This window comes from Manis pentadactyla, chromosome X (genome assembly GCF_030020395.1).
Source record: "Manis pentadactyla isolate mManPen7 chromosome X, mManPen7.hap1, whole genome shotgun sequence".
NCBI lineage: Eukaryota > Metazoa > Chordata > Mammalia > Pholidota > Manidae > Manis > Manis pentadactyla.
Genome location: NC_080038.1, coordinates 46,667,477 through 46,678,274, shown reverse-complemented (window position 1 = coordinate 46,678,274; position 10,798 = coordinate 46,667,477). Strand labels below are relative to the sequence as shown.

At 44.9% G+C, this 10,798-nt stretch overlaps 1 pseudogene; it reads right to left on the bottom strand.

Moving 5' to 3' along the window:
- Nucleotides 1-5,564: 5,564 nt before the first annotated feature.
- On the bottom strand, nt 5,565-9,994 carry LOC130681780 (uncharacterized; annotated as a pseudogene).
- Between the last annotated feature and the right edge of the window lie 804 nt (nt 9,995-10,798).

Sequence of the window (10,798 nt, the reverse complement as noted above, 5' to 3'; positions counted from 1 at the left end):
GAGAGTCAATATATATACTGACTCTAAGTATGCCTACCTAGTGCTGCATGCCCATGCAGCCATATGGAAAGAAAGAGACTTTTTAAATTCTGAAGGTTCTCCTATCAAATACCATAGTAAAATTAACCAGCTAATTCAAGCTGTGCATAAGCCTAAAGAAGTAGCAGTTATTCACTGCAGAGTCTACCAGAAAGGAATAGATGAAATAACAGAAGGAAACAGGCGAGCTGATACAAAAGCCAAAGAGGCAGCTCAAGAAACTTATAAGGCACCTATCCAAGCCCCTCTCTTATGGACAGGTGTGCCAGCTGATATTATCCCCAGCTATAGTAAAAAAGAGCTGCAAGACGGCCTCTCCAAAGGCGGTTCTCTCCTTCCCTCTGGTTGGCTTCAATCAGAGGATGAAAAAATTTATTTACCTCAAAGTACAGAATGGAAAGTTCTTAAAACTTTACACCAGACTTTCCTTTTAGGTATAGAAAATACCTATCAGATGGCCAAAAGTATTTTTGCAGGCAGTAGTCTATTAAAGACCATAGAGCAAATCACTAAAGCCTGTGAGATTTGTCAAAGAAATAACCCATTAAATAAAAAAGCTGCTCCTCCTGGTTTACAGCGAACAGGCAGATACCCAGGAGAAGACTGGCAAATAGATTTCACACATATGCCAAAGGCAAAAGGACTCCAGTATCTCCTTGTGTGGATAGATACATTCACAGAATAACCCAAAAGAAGTAGTAAAAGTACTCTTACATGAAATTATTCCCCAATTTGGGATGCCCCAAGGATTACAAAGTGACAATGGCCCTTGGTATTCAGTAAAATTTACACTGTGCCTGGAGGCCGCAATCCTCAGGCAAAGTAGAAAAGACTAATGACATCATAAAATGACATTTAAGGAAACTGTCACAAGAAACTCACTTGCCCTGGCCTGACCTACAACCATTAGCCATAATAAGAATAAGAAACACTCCCAAAATTTCGGGGTTAAGCCCCTTTGAAATGTTCTATGGAAGACCTTTCTTAAAGAATAATTTAATCATGGTCAGAGAAGTCACAGAAATAATCCAGTATGTGACACACCTTGCTAAATTCAAAATTTAACTGAAGGACAAAATAGAACCCCTGGGGTACCCCTTTTTGAACCAGGAGATCAAGTCCTAATTAAGTCAATTCCTTCTAATTCTCCAACTCTTAATCCAGTCTGGGAAGGGCCCCACACTGTTATACTCTCTTCTCTTACTGCTGTCAAAGTCACAGGTATCGAAGCCTGGATTCACCATTCAAGAGTAAAGGCCTGGAAAAACTCTTCCCAAGACCTCCCAGACAACACAGATAAAGAAGAACCCATTGCACAGAGCACCAAAGCTCAAGAACCTGAATATGCCTGTGAACCGTTAAAAGACTTGAAATTACTATTTAAAATGAAAAAACCCCCAACTAAAGACACTTAAGATAAGTACCCCATGACTTCTGAATGCTACATAGTTTTTCTGTACTCATAAATACAGCATGCTCATCTCTATGTTATTAGAAATCTCCTCCTATAAAATCAATATGAAGTCTATGTTATTCTTCTATTTGCTACTCTCTAATATTCCTTTCGTAATAAATCTAACTCCTTTTTAACTTGAGCTGAAAATTTAGCTAAAGTAAATAGAAGTTCATCCTGTTAGATATGCAGATTACTTCCTGTTTCCAGTACCTCAGGAATCCCTTAGTGGGTGTCTCCTCTTCAGAGACATAATTAGTTACAATTACAAATTCTTAAAAATGATGTGTACACTGCCCACAAAGTATTAAGTGTTGAAATAACTAATTAGAATGTAAAATTCTGGCCCATTAATAATACCTTAAAAGACAAAAGGCCTTAAGTGATACTATCTAAAGAATAGCATTAGACATCTTAACAGCAGCACAAAGAGGGACCTGTGCCATAATCAAAATTGAGTGTTGTGTGTATATTCCAAATTATTCACAAAATGTCTCTGATTTACTCCAGGACCTCCGAAAGCAAGTCCAAGCTATGTCAGACCCAGAAGTTCCATGGACTACTACAATATGGAGCTGGATTTCTAAATCCTTTCGGTGGAAACCTATTCTACTTATTGAACTCATCATTCTCCTTATGTTAATATTTGGCCACTCTTTACTTAATCTAATAACACAATTTATTCTATCTCGCCTAGAAGCCATAAAACTACAGATGGTGATGGCAATAGTACCCAGGATGGAAACTCCCATCTTCCGAGGCCTTCCCGACCCACCACTGATGGAGACCTAGCTGCATCCCTTACTGCGCCCCCTCTCAGCATGAAGCAGCCAGAGCGGTCATAGTCCCCTTTCCCTAGCAGCAGCTAGGGTCTCCATCAGGTTCTGTAGAGGGGGGAATGAGACAGGGACTGTGGATGTAGTCAGAGTAGGGTGAGGGCCTCTGGAGGGGGCAGGGTGGGATATTTGCAGTCAGAGCAATGTAACTACATGCAAGGACAGCCCCCTACTAAAACTCTATGTTAAACATTAAGCTCTAGAATCATTCTTCAGTGACATCAGTTAATGTTCCCCAGATAAAGAAGAGTAGCACATGTTTTATTATGCTAATCATTTGTAACCATGTGTAAGATGCTGGAGTCCAGCTCCAGCCGAGGTGTGGGTCACAAAGGAAAGGACAGCCTCGGCGAGTGAGGAGATGAGTGAGGAGACAAAACACCCAGTTAAGGTTGTAACATCTCCTGACATCAAGCAGCAGGGTTTTTATTTTTTATATCTTTTTAAGATTCACATAATGTTACACATTTTCTTTGATCATGGATGGTACAATGTTTTTTCCTTTCAGTTTTTGTATAATTCCGGCTAATTACAGATGTTATCATTTTTTTTGAACAGCTTTCTTGTAACATTTAATGTTTAACTTTCCCTTAACCTTTTTGGCCAGAGATGTAGGTTATGTGCTAGGTGCTAGACAGGAAATGGCATAAGACAGTGTGTGGCCTAAGCGTGTGGGCTATGATTTTTACTTTAAGCGTGTAAGATTATGTAGTGTTTAAGATATGTGTCTAAAATATGTAGCTAAGGCTATATAAAGTTTAAGCAGGTTATATAAATGCAAACTATATTAAGTGTAACTCTATTATTAATTAAATTTTATCCTACACATGTGGGTTGAGGCTTACATCTAAAGTCTAGGGATGGTACTTTTATCACCCATAAGTTTTAACATTCCTCAACATTCCTACAAATACAATAAAAACATCTTATTCTTTTATAATATTCATTCTATAATTTCAGATGTTTATACCTTTCCTCCTGCATCTACAGGCACTAGGGCCTTGCAGTTCTTTTTATCCTTTATATAATAACACTAAATCTGCTCTTACTACCTTACTATTAATATAATAATATTTTGTCATAAATTTATTATAAATTTTTATATATGGGATATTTATAAATATAAATTTTCCTATTTTGCTCATAAATTCTTTCTATGAGGGGGATACCAGAGGTGTATTCTAATATAAGCAACATAAGGGGGACCTTGGGCAGTGGGGACTATTAATCTTTATTACTTTGCTGTTTCATATAAATTTCTTGGAAAAATGGGTTTTTCTATGGGGGTTTTTCTATGGCCCAGTTTACCATAACTCTTGGTTAATCATGTTTCAATTGTTACAAAAGGAGGAACAAACCGTATCTAGTTTTGAGAGGCCTGGGTTGTTCTGCCTCACTTATTTGTGGCAATATGCCTAGAACAGTTGGTCCCATTACACTGCTTTCGTTTCCAGAATTGCTGCTTTGATCAATATTTTGGGTTATGTTATTTATTAAAGATTAATAAATCTTAAATACATAAGATTTCCCATATATGAGCCCAATCACCAACATCATAACTGCAAAAATAAGTGCGGGAATTAACAGGGGCCAGCTATGAAGTTTCCTGTTTTCAGGATTCCCCTTCGTGCCTGGACCTTGTCAAACAGCATGAGCAGCATGGCCCACGCCAGTAAGATTCACTTTAGCCTACTAAAAGGCCCAGGCCTATGTGCTCTCTTTCCTCCTTCATATCTGGCAAGGTGATTTTGCAAACTGAGCAACTAACTTAGCATGGGAACCCAGCTGTGGGCGACATGGTAAAAGGCAGGAAGAATTCCATCTTATAGATAAGATTGCATTTTAACATCCAGGAAGTTCAAGAGGCAAGATTCTTTAGCAAATAGACAATACCTCAGCCCACCTGGGGGGCTGGGCAGGCAGCCTTTTGATGTGCTCCCAGACCAAGGCACCGGTGTCCCAGAGAGAAATCAAGGCAGGAAATTCCTTATGTTAAGTTAATTTTTAATATTCAGGGCCCACTTAACAAGTCCACACCCCTAAACTCTTTTTCACGTTCCCAGATATCCTCAACTGCCTATAAAGCCCCCTAGACAACGCACCACTACGGACTCTCTCATCCCCTCCTGGCGTGAGCTGGGAGCTCTGTCATTTCACTTTATCTCTAAATGAAAGCCTGTACCTTGCTCTCCTACCTTGACTGTGTGTGAAGCTCATTCTTCGGCTTCGTGAACAAGAACCTCGGCATCGATACCAGCATCTTGGTCTGGGAGCGTGTGAAACAAGGCCACCTGCTCAGCCCCCAAGGTGGGCTGAGGTATTGTTTGCTAAAGAGTAAGTTAAGAATTTCTAACATCTTAACTTCTTGGGTATTAAAATGCAATCTTATCTTTAAGGTGGAATCCTTCTTGCCTTTTACTGTGTTGTTTATGCCTGGGCTTACTTGCTAAATTAGTTGCCCAGTTTGCAGAATCACTTCATCAGATCTGAAGGAGGAAAGACAGCACATAGACCTAGGCCTTTTAGTATGCTAAAGTGAATCTTACACATGATTAATCTTACACATAATAAAACATTGCTACTCTTCTTTATCTGGGGAACATTAACAGATGTCACTGAAGAATGATTCTAGAGCTTAATGTTTAACATAGAGTTTTAGTAGGGGGGTTTCCTTGCATGTAGTTACATTGCTCTGACGGTAAATATCCCGCCCTGCCCCCTCCGGAGGCCCTCACCCTACTCTGACGACATCCACCGTCCCTGTCTCAATATCAAACAGACTCCCTGCCCAGCCCCCAACGTGGGCTGAGTTATTGTCTGTTTGCTAAAGATTTTTAACTTCCTGGGTATTAACATACAGTCTTTAAGATGGAATCCTTCTTGCCTTTTACTGTCTTTACGGCTGGACCTGCATGATTAACACAATAAAGACATGTGCTATGCTGAGGTGCCCTCCTTTATCTGGGGAATATTCAAACATTCCAGGCTAAGTTGCTCCTGGCTTTTTGAGCTTTAATTGAGTAACTTCGGGTCTTTTTAGTGGACTTTCTGGCCTTTTTTCTCTTTCCACCCCACTCATATCTATTTTCTTGCCTAGCACTTCCAATCCCTCTGGTCGACCTAGGGTACCACGAGGCTGGTCCCGTTAATGCGGAGCCTCTCACTTTTCAGGGATGCTCTCCTCTGCACCGGCACCTTCCTCCAGCGCCCCACCACCACCACTGCCCCGCCAAGGACTAGCCCCTCTCCCCACTGACGTTCATTCCAGTAGTCCTGTCTGTCTTCTCCCCCAACGCGATGACCTGCTCGTCCAGTTCTCCCTCCATTTCCTGTGCATGGAAGGCCTCCAGCCTCCTGGGGGGTCTCTAGTCCACCCACCCCACAGCCTGCCTTGCCTTTCACCAGGCCCTTCCTTACCCACCTTACCCAGGGCTGTAAACTCTCCCCCTGGAAAACACTTCTGCTCCTTGCTCCCTCCTGTCCGCTCTTCTCAAAATACCAGCAAACGGACACACTCCCTGCCCCCTGTGCACCGGTAGCTTTTCTATCCTCGCCTGTCCCTAGGGTAGTCGACCCCAAGCACCGCACCCTCTTCTCATGACATTCAATGTTAATTCATTGAGAAAAGAGAAGCTACCAGACAGGAACTCTCGCCACTTCCCAACACTGGATCTGCCCTTGTATTCTCTGCTGTCCTCTGGAGCAGGTGCCCAGATCCCACTGATGCTGGGGTTCTTGTTCACGAAGCTGAAGAATGAGCTTCACAAACACTCAAGGTAGGAGAGCCAGGTACAGGCTTTTATTTAGAGATAAAGTGAGAGGACAGAGCTCCCGGCTCACGCCAGGAGGGGACAAGAGAGTCCATGGTTGGCTTATTGTCTAGGGGTTTTATGTGCGGTTGGGGATTTTCTGGAATGAGGGTAAAGGGTTAGGAGTGCAGACTTGTAAGACCGCCTGCCCTGCCCCCAAGGTGGGCTGGGTTGTTGCCTGTTTGCTTGGGTTGTTTATAGTTGAGATCGCTTACCAAAGTAGTCTTTTGCCTAGGTTGCAGATTACGATTAGAGAAGGGAAAATAGCACATAGTTACAATTAAAATAAACTGGGCCTTTTTGCAGGATAAGGTAAATTTTACATTGTCATGATGTAATTGATACAATAAAAAGTGATGGTTTATGCTGAGATACTTTTCTTTATCTGCAGAACTCTCAAACATTCCAGGCCAAGTTGCTCCTGGCCTTTTGAGCTTTAAGCGATTTCACTGAAGAATGTCTATATTCCTAGTCATGTATACCAATCTTTACCCTAGAGAATTAGTGTGACTCTGACTTTGCATAATGCATAACACAGAGTTTTGATAGGGACTTATTTGCATATTGTTACATTGTTCTGACTGTAATTGTTCTTGCTCTGCTTTTTCTCCGGAGGCCCTCACCCTACTCTGCCTAATCCCATGGTCCCTGTCTCACCACTCGAGGAGAGACCTGTCTTCTGAAGGAGTGGGGCTTTGCAATGACCATTCCTGCGTCCTGAATTGTCATGTACCCATTTTGCTGGATCATTGTAATGTCTACAAGCACACTCCTATTACTCACCCCTTATACAACCCCTTACCCCGTATGCCACCAAGGAACTGCCACATTTCCCTGAGGCTCCAACCAGCAAGTTGTCACCTCTTGTTCTTTAACCATTCTCCTTGCCAACCACTCATCAAGCTTCTACCAGCCTGCCCCGATAAAGAAACTGATTTTGTTGTGAACACCAATGACCTTTATGTTGCCAATTCCTAAGATCATGTCCTCATCCTCAAGTGTATCTCTCAGATGCCTTTGGAACATTTGACAATTGCCTCCTTTTTGACACTCTTCCTGTTTCTTCCCTCCCTTTCTTTATTTTATTCTCTAATTTGGATATTCGACAGTATACTCTCTCTGTGTTGTTCCTCCAAACTGCAATGGCCACTCCACTCCTCAGTGTCCCCTGCTTACTCCTCCCTTCCCACAGGAAGTTAAACAGGGCTCCTTCTCATGCTGCGCTCCCTCCCTGCCTCGCTTCCTCCATGTTGCCACCACACAGCATGTACATAATGTGACCTCCCACATTTGTATCTCGTGCATCAACCTGTCCCCTGAGATCCAGATGTGCCTGTCTCTAAGCTGAAGGTCCAGGAGGCATGATAAAGTTAACATGTCCCAAGTATGCCTCTTCATGTGCTGCATTGAGCTTGTTTCCACTGCAACCCAGCAACAAGTCTTCTTGGTTTGATCTTCTGAATTTATCCTGTGTCCATCCCCTTCATTGCTTATCTACTGCTACTATGTTAATATCCAATCTTATCATCTCTTGCCTTCACTGCAACAACTCTGGCCTGCTTCTGCTCCCTGAACACGCCAAGCTCATTCCCTCATGAAGACATGGGCAAGGGTGCCTGCTCCATTACTGTCTTCTCAGACGGGCTCTCCCTGACCTCTCTGTGCAGTTTGCTCCTGGACTATGAGTTGCATTATTTTCTCCCTAACTTATTTATTCATTGGCAGGGTGGTATTCTCCCACTCCCCCAGCTAAGTGCTAAATTACCAGCTTCTACAAAAGTACCAAACACCTTGTAAGAGAGGTTCCACTCATATCGATGAATGCTGATAAAGGCCACCTAGGACCTGTTGTTGCTTCCTTGCAGGTTAGCAAGGGGGACAGATGGTGCAGCGGGTGTTACTGGAGAATCTACCTTCCAATCTACAGCCAATCTGCAATGCGTGAGTGCCCACAGTCACTCCTGTACGTTTCTGGTGTGTGTATGACAGCCACAAGGAAGACATTGCCCTGCCTTCCTTTCCTCTTAAATCAATAAATTATTTTATTGCTCTTTAAAAGACATATGCATGACCAACGAGAGGGAAGGTGCTAGCCACCACCAGGTCAGCTAGGTTGAGCAGCGGTGCCGAATGACTTCATCTACTCAGCTCTCTGGCTGCAAGGGATGAGGCACATGCTTTCATCTCTCTATGCCTTGGTTTCGCCATCAGCACAAAGGGCAGAGAGGGTGTGCATCCAGCTGGTGACTGAGTCTGTCCATGCCCAGAATGATGCAGGCACCCGGGAGCTCTCAAAATGAGTGTGATAGCATCAGTTCTGGACCCGTGAGCAGATGGAGGACTCCGGAGCCTGAGTGAAGGCTGCAGGAAGCCAGAGGGCTCCCACTTGTCCTGACGGCACCAACGCAATGAACCTACATAGGAAACAAATGCCTTCTCTAGGACTGAGTCAGGACCCTGCGTTCATTCTCCAGTTGGAAGGTCACAGAAGGCATTTTTCCCAGAATGGGAAGTTTCCACGCAAACATTTTCTTTTCAGTGATTTTATAATCAGGACAGTTGTACTTTCAATCTGTTTTCCAATAATGGAGAATGTGTGCAACCCAGTCATGAGAATACTATGTATGTACGTATTTTATTGTGTTTTTTTTTTTAACTGAAGGTCCCTTACTGGTCCTGCTTCCCTGAGTGGCCGTGACCAAGGGATAAGTGGAAGAGACCAGGCGGTGTGAGGAGGGATCATCTCCACAACATTCCATTTATACTCAGAACTAAACAGACAAGCAGAGTCACTATTGCGGTTAGAAGTTGGCAGCATCAGAAAGGGGAGGAACAGGTGGGGAACTGGGGTATCGTTAAGAAAGATACAGGCCTTTCCCCAAACTGTGGTCCCTGGGGGGAACTTGGTCTGCTTCAACCCAGGAGGAATTAGAAGATCAAAAGTGGTTTGCAAGGCCAGAACCTTCAGGGATGGAGGGAGGAGGAAGGTCCAGGAGGTAGGGGTCTGTTTGGCAACCGGGGTGAAGGGACTACTGTCCTCCTCCTGAGATTCCCCTAGCCCTCTGGTCTGGCAGGAAGGGGGCAGCCTGAAATCCTTGGGGGCTGGTCTGGGGCTGCCAGATGCTCCAGGCAGGGGGATGGAGGAAGCCCACAAATGCTTGCCCCCCAGGGAGATGACCACACTGCCCCCCAGCTTCTCTGACAGTGTGCAGCGGTCCTTGACCTCGTAGCGGTTTGCTTGTAATTCATGCTTGATCCCCGTCAGCTTCTTCTTGATGGCGTCCCTGGAGCTGGCATAGATCATTTAGCTCTTAAGGGGTGCACACTGAGGGGCCCAGAAGATAAACGTCAGTTCCTCCTTCTTGCTCTCCTTGGTCTCATAGGTCACGTCACAGAGGGCGTAGCAGAAGTCCTTGTCTGGCAGCATGTTAACAAAGGTGGCATAGGGGTCAGTCGTCTACAGTCTGGCCCACATCACCTATCAGGATCTCCTTGCCCTCCTCCAGGACGATGTTCTTCTTGTCCTCACTCAGGCACAAGAGCACTGCCTCCTTGTGCTTCCTCACCTCTTCTGGTGTTGATGACTTACCCGTCTTCATGTCATTGAACACCTTGATGGCACCATCAGAGACAGCCACACTAGATGCCATGTTCCTGGAAGCAAAAAGGAGATAGCAAGGAGAGCCAGGAAAGACGGGAGCTCCTGCAGCTGCTGCCAGGATCCAACTGAACCGAACTATTTATTTTGAAACATTAAACTTTTGAGCCTATCTCAAGTGCTGCTCTTTTAATTTAGTATGTGGCAAATATGAGAGTGTGAATAAAAAGTTTTCCTGGCCCCCAAGACATGAGTGTGCATCCAACTCCTGGAACACATCACAACCTTCCGGACAGTTCATCTCTGTTGCCCAGCTGTCCTTGGTGGCAGACCATGGTGGGGACACGTTGCTTAGGACTGAGGCTCTCCGGGCACACACATGAAAACTGCTGACAGGGCATCTCCTAGGGCCCTTTTAAGTGTGTCTTTGAACTCAGAGTTTACTTTCATAGATCTTGTCCTGCTGAGGATGGTGCAAGGGTTCATGCTTGTTTATCCCTTCTATTTTACGTTTCATCATCAGTCAGCCAATCTCTTTTTCGCAAAAGGAAAATGCAAGTCCTAAAGCTTTCCCTTTGTGATGTGCATGTGCTGTGGGGAGCCTTGTCAGCATGGACGTCAGGCAAAAGAACGCTCTGCCCCAGCCCTGCGGAAGCAGAGGACACACAGGGGCGGTGGCGGATGGAGGTAGGCTCTCAAGCCTCAGTGTCCCCTCTATGCGGGTGGGGGCGAGGGCAGAAAGCAAGACACATCACAGAAGCAGAGGAGAGGATTTTGCCTCCACTCGTCCTTGGGACTCAGAGGAGTCCACTTTGCAGGATGACCCAGCAGCTTCCCTGGGCAGCAGGATGCTGGGAGATTAGGAATTAGCTTTCTGGAGGTGATCTTGGTTCGAGCTGTGGTACGGGGGACACCCAGGGGGCTGCACTGCCCGAGGGAGGAATGTGGAAAGTGACCGAGTCCAGCGCCAGGGCTTCATGAGGGAAGCCTGAGCAGGCAAGGGGCTAGGTGACCTTGCAGCTCAGGCTGGGGAGTGGACAGCCCTGCCCAGGGTAGGGATGGA